The sequence below is a fragment of the Loxodonta africana genome, chromosome 9 (assembly GCF_030014295.1).
Source record: "Loxodonta africana isolate mLoxAfr1 chromosome 9, mLoxAfr1.hap2, whole genome shotgun sequence".
Lineage (NCBI taxonomy): Eukaryota > Metazoa > Chordata > Mammalia > Proboscidea > Elephantidae > Loxodonta > Loxodonta africana.
In genome coordinates, this window is record NC_087350.1 from 115,537,595 (window position 1) to 115,548,079 (window position 10,485).

A 10,485-nucleotide genomic window follows, 5' to 3' on the forward strand; every position below is an offset into this window, starting at 1 on the left:
GGAGTTGTAAGAAGTAGTGCACGGTAGATAAGCTCTCAAGATAATTAGATGACGGAAAAAAGTCCAGCATCCCTCTTACCAGAAGCCCTGGTGGCACAATGGTTAAAGTGCTCAGCTGCTAACCAAAAGGTCAGCACCTCAATCCCACCAGCCATCATCTGCTTAGGTAAAAATTACAATATCGGAAACCCTATGGGCAGTCCTACTCTGTCCTATAGGGTCAACCTGAGTCGGAATCTACTCGACAGCAGTGAGTTTGGTTTGGGTTTGGTTCTTCTGATCAGCTGCAGTCACGTCAACTCAAACTCACGGCACCTCCGTGTGTGTCACAGTGGAACTATGCTTCATAGAGTTTTCAATGACTGATTTTTTGGAAGTAGATCACCAGGCCTTTTTTCCAAGGCACCTCTGGGTGGACTTGAACCACTAACCTTTTGTTAAGCGTTTGTACCACATAGGGATGTCCTGTCCCTCTTAGAACTTGCTTTTCCTTCCTTGACATTCTGCACTTTGCCAAGATGGAAGCAACCGTATTTCTACCCCACATGCTAACCTGTCAATGTGACCTCGGCTCTCCTGCCATGGATGATGGGGTCTTTGTCCCCTCCCCTTGGCCCAGGTAAACCTTTGTGAGTGCCTGGAATCTACAGTAGAAAATGCTGAGTAGTATTCCATTGTGTGTGGGACCCACATTTCGTTTATCCACTCATCTCTTGATGGACATTTAAGTCGTGTCCACTTTTTGGCTATTGTGAACATTACTGCAGTGAACTTCAGTGTACAAGAATCTGTTTGCATCCCTGCTTTCAGTTATTTTGAGTCTATACCTTAAAGTGGAATTGCGAGTCACATAATAATTCTACGTTTAACTTTGTGAGGAACCACTAAGCTGTTTCCACAGCAGCCTTACCATTTAACAAACCCGCCAGCAATGGATGAGGGTCTTGGCTTCTCCACAGCCTCACTAATACCTGTTGGTTTCTATTTTTTTGATTGTATATGCCACACCTTGGATGAACCTTGAAAACATTATGCTGAGTGAAATAAGCCAGACCTAAAAGGACACATTTTGTGTGATCCCACTTATATGAAATATCTAGGATAAGCAAATGTATAGAGACCATAATCGATTAGTGTTTGCCAGAGGTGGGAAGGGAGGGGAAAGAGGGAGCCTTTGCTTAGAGAGCACTAAGCTTCTGTTAAAGGTGATGGAAAAATCTGGAGACAGATAGTAGAGATGGTTGTATAACCTGATGAATGTAATCATGAATTGTACATGCAAAAAATGTTCAAATGGCAAATGTTTTGTTGTATAAAATACTTACAACAATTAAAAAAAAAATGCCATGCCCCTCCACCTAGCTCTCTTGGCACAGTAGCTTTTGGGACACAGCCCCTATGCTCCAAAGAAGCCCAAGCACTCTGGGTAAAGACCCCTGGGAGAGAAACCAACACTCTCAGTCCCCAGCCCAGCTGAGCTACAAGACAACAACCAATATGGGTGTCATGGATTGAATTGCATCCCCTCAAAATATCTGTCAACTTGGCTAGGTCATGATTCCTTTGTATGATTGTCTACCATTTTCTCATCTGATGTGATTTCCCTTTGTGTTGTAAATCCTACCGCTATGATGTAATAAGGCGGATTAGCGGCAGTTATATTGATGGGGTCTACAAGATGAGGTAGTGCCTTAAGCCAATCTCTTTTGAGATGTAAAAGAGAGAAGTGAGCAGAGAGACGTGGGGACCTCATACCACCAAGAAAGCAACACTGGGAGCACAGCAAGTCCCTTTGGACCCAAGGTTCCTGTGCTGAGATGCTCCCAGACCAAGAGAATACTGATGACAGGGACCTTCCTCTGGAGCTGACAGAGAGAGAGAGAAAGCCTTCCCCTGGAGCTGGAGCCCTGAATTTGGACTTCGAGCTTACTGAACTGTGAGAGAATAAACTTCTCTTTGTTAAAGCCATCCACTTGTGCTATTTCTGTTATAGCAGCACTAGATGACTAAGACAGTGGGCTTCCAGTCATGTGAATGAGTGATCCTGAAAGAGGAGTCTCCATTTGCTGCAGCCATTTCTTGATGCTGCTCACACGGTCTCGCTCCTTGTTCTTCATGATCAGGTTCATTTTCCATGTGCGCCATTTTGTTTTATTACACAATAGGATTATTCGCTTTCTCAATCCTACTGGTTCAGGCTTTGGAATCTGTCTCGTCACAAAGGTTGCAATTTGGTTCATTCATTTTGGCTCTTCTTGAGGGAAAATTGCAGAACCCGAGAAACACAAGACATTATTTTAATGATCATATTCTGAATACCTTACTAAAATTACTGAGGCCCTAAAGAGTTGGGCTTTTCACGAAACCTACCACACCCTAGGACTAGAAAAAAATCCCTTATGTTGGCCTGACGTGTTCTACTGGGGGGAGATAAACAGAAGGGGGATGGGAGTTTTGATTTATCATCCAAGTCCCCTTCTCTTTCCACCTCATTTAATGTGATTCTTAGAGAGATATGTCTTTGTCTTACACTCGTTTAAAACAAAGGCTCCTCTCAGTGAGTCCCCCATTCTAAGTTTGTAAGGTAGGAAAAAAACAGCCAGATCTGCTGCTACACTAATTTCACATATTCTCACCTCATTTTGAAACCACAGTACTCTTCCAGCTGCCTTTCTACCAGCCATTTTCTTCTGCGACCTGTAGGTTTCCTGCAGAGAGGGGACAATGGAGAGGTAAGGGAGAGAGACGGTTTACGAGGTTTTTTTTCTTTTTCTTTTTGCTCTAATTTACAGGAAAATCACCCTTGCATGGGAAGACAAGTTAAGCCTCCTGTCACTGAAGGATTCATCGTGATAGGAAACAATGAATAAACAGACTATATTTTATATTAGCAATACTGAATATGTTTGATAGTAGTAGTCCACTGGTGCCCTGGATATTAGTAGAAATGCCTTTTTTTTTTTTAACTGAGTGTCTTTATTTCAGACAGCACCACCCTCTAGTCTTCAGCCAGTGTTAATTTTTATCTGTTACAGAGGAGTCCCTGGGTGGTGCAGACGATTAAGCACTCAAATGCTAGCTGAAAGGTTGGCAGTTCAAACTCACCCAGAGGTGTCCTGAAAGATAGGCCTGGTGATCTGCTTCTGAGAGGTCACAGCCTTGAAAACACAATGGAGAACAGTCCTACTCTGACACATGGGGTCGCCATGAGTTGGGACAGGCGCAGTGGTAACTAACAACAACAACGACTCCTCCGCTGTGACCTCCTCTTAGCTAATTATATCTGCAAAAAACCCGTTTCCAAATAAGGTCACATTCACAAGAACTGAGCGTCAGGGTTTTCAGCATCTCTTTTGGGGGGACACAGCTCAAACCGTGTCATCTGATGTCCAGTGCCTTTGGGAGTCACAAAGCGGACGTGGAGGTTTCGGCTCGCTCTTGAGCTGGTTCCATGTGGTGTCTCTACGTGTACTGCCTACAGGTCCAGAGGCAACTGGGAAGGAAAGAAGGGTCACAGAGGGATTCAAAATATTCAAATGACACATGGTTTCAGGCTGAGATGGCTTGATTTGTGTGCTTTGTAATAAATGCAGTAAGGACACCATTCATTCCCAACTCTCCAGTAGGATGAAACATTAGTAACTTTTTCTTCCAAAGATAAACTTGATTACATTACTTATTTATACTATGTACATTGCATCAGAGGTAAAAAAAAAAATGCACCAGGGTAGAAAAAAATAAAAATCACATACAGCTTTTTTAAAATTAGTGTTTTCTTATCTGATGCTAATAACAGCTTAGATTATTAAAATGCAAGAATTTTAAGTATGCAACTCACCTTCAGGTCTCGGTGCTGCTTGTTTGCTTTTTACACATTTTGCTGAACTTGACAGACAATCTGGAAACATCATCTCTACTCACTTTCAATTCCTCATTTTTATACCAGCGCTGCGTTTTTGTGTAAGGGTCTATGACATAGCAGGAGAACAGCATGAGAGAGGTGGAAAAACAGGAGCTTTGAAGCCACAAAGACTCAGGGTTGAAAAGCCAAGCATGTCCTTCACTAGCTGGAGGTTTGGGGGTACCTAATGAAACAGCAATCCTGATCTCGGTTTTTTAAATTTGTAAACATGAATGAAAATTAAATAGCTAACATTTGTTGTTGTTGTTAGCTGTCATCGAGTCAGCCCCCGACTCATGGCGACCCCACACACAAAGGGACAAAATGCTGCTCGGTCTGTGCCATCCCCGTGATCGGCTGTGAATGGGACTGTTGTGAGCCATAGGGTTTTTGCTGGCTGATTTTGGAAGTAGGTCACCTGGCCTTTCTTCCTAGTCTTAGTCTGGAAGCTCCGCTGAAAACTGTCCACCATGGCCGACCCTGCTAGTATTTGAAATACTGGTAACATAGCTTCCAGCATCACAGCAACATGCAAGCCACCACAATACTACAAACTGACAAACGGATGGTAAACCGCTTAATTTATCCTATTTAAAATAAAAATTTGTTATCTCAAAGAGCTTACCATCTAGAGAGGAAGATAGAACATGCACACACAAAGAGGTACAATAAACATTGTAAGGAATGTACAAAGTGACAAGGAATCCTAGAAGAGGGGAGGAAGGGGATGTCGGGAATGACTTGGTAGGGCTGTGACTCCCTGGCTGGCACAACAGAGACGGTACAGCAGGAACAGTGACGCTCAAACATATACCAGCTGTCCGTCTACTCATCTCAGCCCCCTTCTCAACTCTCACCAGGATTTCAAATACCAGCAGGGTCACCCATGCTGAACAGGTGTCAGCAGAGTTTCCAGACTAAGACAGACTAGGAAGAAAGGCCTGGCAATCTACTTCTGAAAATCATCTAATGAAAATGAGTCCTGGCCAATGAAATAAGAGTGGATGTGTGTCCTTATGGGCTGTAGAGGTGAGAAGCCCATGTGCTATTACCCAGTCTCTCTCCTCTACTGCTTTGCTACCTAACATGGCCTCATGTTCCAAATGGTGCAGCTACCATATGGTGGAACCTCCATCAGCCCAGATCTGAGTGTCTGCGTGGAACATAGCCTCCTGCCAAGTGTGAGGAAGAAATAAACTTTTATTGGTTAAACCGCCAAGGTTTGGGATCATTCACTACACAGCAACATAGCCCATCCTAACATGAGCAGGTAGATGCTTTTTTTTTTCCCCTAGAGTTTTGTGGATTTATTTAGCACAAATAGAACTTGCAAACAAGCTGTCTATTCACTTTCTTCGCTGTGCAGCTGGCGTTGGGTTTGGCGACTCTGACGGCCACCTGAGCTGCCCTTTCCCCGACAGCCCCGCAGTTCCTGGAGAAAGCCTTGTGAGCAATCAGCACAGAAAGGTTTGTTGTCCATCGGTAGCACTTCCAGCTACTTGACATTGTGGACCAGGAACTCGGGGAAGCCACCAGGTAGCATGTGCTGTTTTCTTATTGTTTCTGTAATCAAAATCGGGCATCAAGATCAGGCTCTTAAATTGTCTCCGCGGCCTGTTCTCAGTGTGCCTGGGCTTGCGTCAGCTACGCTTAATTTTCACATAACAGCCTGATTGGTGCCCGATGAACTTCTTGGTCCTCTTTTTGAGGATCTTGGGCTTCACCAGGGGTCTGAGGGCAGCCGTGATACTGCTAGGAGATGGCTGCCACCTCCATAGGCAGTGCTGAGGAAGAGAGCAGGAAGGTGCTTCCATAAAGACTACTTGAAGCCATGTTACAGTGCTATTAGAAAGGTAAGTCTCTGTCATATAAAAGGGGGACAGTGATGGCTCAGTGGTAGAATTCTCTCCTTCTATACAGGAGACCCAAGTTCAATTCCCAGCCAAGGCTCCTCACACACAGACACCACCCAGGAGGTTTGTGTGTTGCTATGATGCTGAACACATTTCAGCGGAGCTGCCAGACTAAGACAGAGTAGGAAGAAAGGCCTGGCAATCTATTTCCAAAAATCAGCCAATGCAAATCCTACGGATCACAAGGGTCCAATCTGTAACCAACCACCAGGATAGGATGCAGAAAGACCGGGCAGCGTTCGTGTCATTGCGCAAGGAGTCGTCAGGAGTCCAGGCCAACTCGACAGCACCTACCAGCAACGACTTCTGCCCTGATTCCTTCCTCGGCCCCACGCACAGACCCATCGACTTCTCCTGACCCACACTTTGAGTTCGTACTCCCCCCTGTGGAGGACGCCTGTGCTATTGCCACAAGCCAACCCCTCCCCAGGCCACAGCTGATGGACCCAAGCGTGAGCATCTGACCCAAGCTGAGCCAATGGGTCTCTTTGCCATAACGTTTCTTTTTTCTTTTATTGTGTGAAATATATACGTAACAAGACATTTGCCACTCCAGCGTTCTTCACATGTATAATTCAGTGACATTAATTGTGTTTATCATGTTGTGCAGTCATCACCATTATCCATTTCCAGATTTTTCCATCGCCCTGAACAGAAGCTCAGTGTCCTCTGAGCAATGAGTCTCCCTCTTCCCCTCCCTCCCGCTGGCCCCAGGAACCACTTGTGAACTATTTTTTAAATTGGGGTGCAAGAGAAAATCATCTCTGTTTCTTTCCCCTGGCTAAAACTAGAAGAAAAGAGACTCAGGAGCTGTCAGCAGCCGTGTTTTCTGATGCCTGAAGAAAGCTGGTCATCTCTCAGGGGATGCAGAGTGCAAGCAAAGAGGAACACTGAGCAAGAGAAGAAGTCAGGGTGGTGTTAAGACCCTGCTTCCCTTGGAGGCGCAGTGGTTATGAGCTCAGCTGCAAACCAAAAGGTCGGCAGTTCAAATCCACCAGCTGCTCCTTGGAAACCCTATGGGGCAGTTCTACTGTGTCTGCTAGGGTCGCTATGAGTCAAAATTGACTGGACGGCAACTGGTTTGTTGTTTTCCAGCTCTGCCTGGGGCCCAGCTATATCCCTGCCTTTCCCTGTTCTCCAAATAGCCCTTTATATACTCTAATATTAGGCTTACGTTAGTTGGATTTCCGTCACTTTTAACCAAAGAAATCATGAGTATCGTCTTTTGTGGCAAATAACACGCCCACACATAAAACGTGAAACAGTGTGCTTCCGAAAATAGCGCAGGGGGATTGTGAGGCTGGCGGGCGACGTGTGGTTTGCGTGTGATTTGCGTAAAAATACAGTAGTATGTTTCCTGTATCAGCCTGTTAGAGCTTGACAGTGTATCTTTTCCCTCTCTCTCAGCCAGTGACTGGCAACCAGTTGCCATCAAGTCAGTTCCGACTTATGGTGCCCCCTTGTGTGTCAGAGTGGAACTGTGCTCCATAGGGTTTTCAATGGCTGATTTTCAGAAGTAGATCGCCAGGCCTTTCTTCCAAGGCACCTCTGAGTGGATCTGAACCACCAAGCTTTTGGTTAGCAGCCCAGTGAGTTAACCATTCGCACCACCCAGGAACTCCCATCCTTTCTCTTATATATCCAAAATCATACTTCTGAAGTACTGGCAACAACCCTTACAACTGAGCTCAAAATCACCATTGCAGCACTAGATCCAGGAACAATCTCAAAATACACTGCATGTGCTAATGACCCTGGTTACACACACACACACACACAAGCAGAGATGAATTACACAACTAAGCGAGGTGTGCACTGGCTTAATTGTGCTTACTTACTATTCTGTAGTGCACAATTTCACACGGATTTCACCACTTAATGTAAGCCAGCGTGTACCATGCTCACTGGTTAGTCCGACCCTCCGCGATACAAGAAAGCAACAATTTTTGTTTGCACAGAAAAAAAGATTGGGAGAAAAAGTCTCATCTGTTTGAGGGAGTTTTTATCACCTGGACACATTCCATTACTCATTCCGAAGACGTTTGTTGGCTCTTAGGCACCGGAGATAAAGAGATGAATGACTGATGTTCACTGTCCTTAAAGAATCATATTCGGTAACAGACCTAAAATATGTATATGTACATACACAGTGACAACGTGTTGGTGGCGGTGGTTTCCGTCGAGTTGGCTGTGACTCATGACAACCATGTACAACAGAACAAAACGCTGCCTGGTCCTGCACCGTCTTCATGATCGTTGGTATATTTGAGCCCTTTGTTGGGGCTACTGAGTCAATCCATCTCACTGAGGGTTTTCTTCACCTTCCGTTTGACCAAACACAATGTTCTTATCCAGTGATAGGTCCTTTCTGAGGACATGTCCAAAGTAAAACGAGTCGAAGCCCCAGACAATATTCCGTGATCTGTAGTTTTCCTTGGCTAGTTTCTGGAAGCGGATGCCCAAGCCTTTCTTCCTAGTCTGTCTTAGTCTGGAAGCTCTGCTGAAACCCGTCCACGTGGGTGACCCTGCTGGTATGTGAAACGCCGGTGGCATGGCTCCCATCACGGCAACACGCAAGCCACCACGTGTAACAAACTGACAGACGGGTGGTGGAACAACATATACGCATATTAATTACATATTTCAAACACCAAAAGCTGAAGTAAACAGGACGCATAATAAACTGCAGTAGATGTTTCTACAGACATTAACGAGGGAAATTGAGAAGAATATTGGAAGGCTGAGGGCTGGGGAAAATTCTAGTTTTTACCGGTTGCTGTCAAGTTGACTCTGACTCACGCTGGCCTCGTGTGTGTCAGAGTAGAACTGTGCTCCACAGGGTTTTCAGTGCTTGGTTTTTCAGAAGGAGATCACTGGGCCTTTCTTCTGAGGCACCTCTGGGCGGGCTCAAACTTCCAACCTTCTGGTCGGTAGCCAAGTGCATGAGCCATGCGCACTACTGCAAGGTACCCGATGCTGTACCTACATCACGTCATTGACTCCATATAGAAGCCCTGCGGCGCTGGTGTTATTGGCCCATTTTACTATCAGAGAAGCTAAGGATCAGCAATGTGAAGTAATTTGACCGACTTCGCAACCTTTCTAATTGCCAGAGCCAGGGTTTGAAACCAGGTCCAACTTTCTGGCCTTGGCTTTTTCCATTTCCACATGTTGCCTTTAAAAATAAAGTAAAAGGCAAATAGGTGTGTTGATGTCATTCTTCCTCAAGGACGTGAAAAGAAGGTATAAACAGCACAGTCACTCTGTGTAATAAAATCCTTTAATTATGACCCAAATCACAGCCCTGCAGGAATAAGCCGACCGTGAACTCACCTGAAGTCAAAGCACTTCACACAGCGAGTCCAGGGGCGAAGCCTCAGCTCTTTTTCTATTAGCAAATAGAGAACCTCAGGAAGGTAGGTTTTTATCCAACTTAGACCAAAATGTTTTGGAGGGAGACGTCTATAAGGATGCCAGCAGGAGCTGAAAGATGAAAAAAAAAAAAAAAGGCAGAGCTTGCAACTTCTGATCTCCGCAACTTCATTTTGAGGGGCTGCCGCTATTTCCTGTCTGGAAATAAAGTACATGCCTTCTGAGGAGCAGTTTAGGGAACGTTTGCAGGTGAGTCCAAAAGTCTTGAAGGAACAGGTAGGCAGGATGCTGGGGCTGGGAGCATCCCTACCTGGATGGGTGCAGACCAAATCTGCAGCCCAGTAAGTGGCTCCCTGATGGGTTGCTTTTCATGAGGAAGGAGATGGCTCATCTTCTTTGCTCCCCAAGCTGGGTGATGTTTTCTAGCCCTACTTATAACGACTTCTTTACCCTTCATTACTTTTGATCTTCAAATTTTGTCCTCATCTATAGAGTACTTTGGAATCATATGGCGCGAAACATTCTAGGCCTTTCATCTTTTAAAAGCCTCCAAATGAGATAACAGAGTCACAGAACTTCAGCTTAGTACCTTGTTTATGCCTTTTTATTATATCAGATGGATATGGGTATAGATAAAATATAGGTGAAATATAGGCATGGAGATAGAGACAGAGGTAGAAGCAGAGGTGAAGATATAGAAGGTCCCTGAGTAGCACAGGAAACCCTGGTGGCGCAGTGGTTAAGTGCTACAGCTGTTAGCCAGAAGGTCAGGAGTTCAAATCCACCAGGTGCTCCTTGGAAACTCTATGGGGCAGTTCTACCTTGTCCTATAGGGTCGGTATGAGTTGGAATTGACTCGATAACAATGGGTTTTTTTGAGTAGCACAAGCTGCTTGCATTCAATCACTCCCCTAAAGGTTAGCAGTTTGAATTCACCCAGCGGTGCTGTCTCTCAAATTAGAGGAGGAAGTATGTAGCAGGAATGTCGAAGATATTCTTTGAAGCCAGGTGGCTATGGCTGTTCGTCTGTCTGTTCCAGGTTTTTAATATATGTCTTCATGCCTCCCCTGACCAGAGGTGGTGGTGATCGTTGCCACTGAGTCGGCTCTGGCTCATGGTGACCCCATGTACAACAGAGCAAAACATTGCCCAGTCCTGCACCATCTTCACAATCCTTGGTGTGCTCAAGGCCATTGTTGTGGCCACCGTGTGCTTTCAGTGCCTTCCAGCCCAGGGAGCTCATCTTCCAGTGCCACACTGTACAATGTTCTGTTGTGGTCCAGAGGGTTTTCACTGGCT

General features: G+C 45.3%; 1 pseudogene; it reads right to left on the reverse strand.

Annotated features, from left to right (window-relative positions):
• Nucleotides 1–5,196: 5,196 nt before the first annotated feature.
• On the reverse strand, nucleotides 5,197–6,507 carry LOC135232374 (large ribosomal subunit protein eL32-like; annotated as a pseudogene).
• Between the last annotated feature and the right edge of the window lie 3,978 nt (nucleotides 6,508–10,485).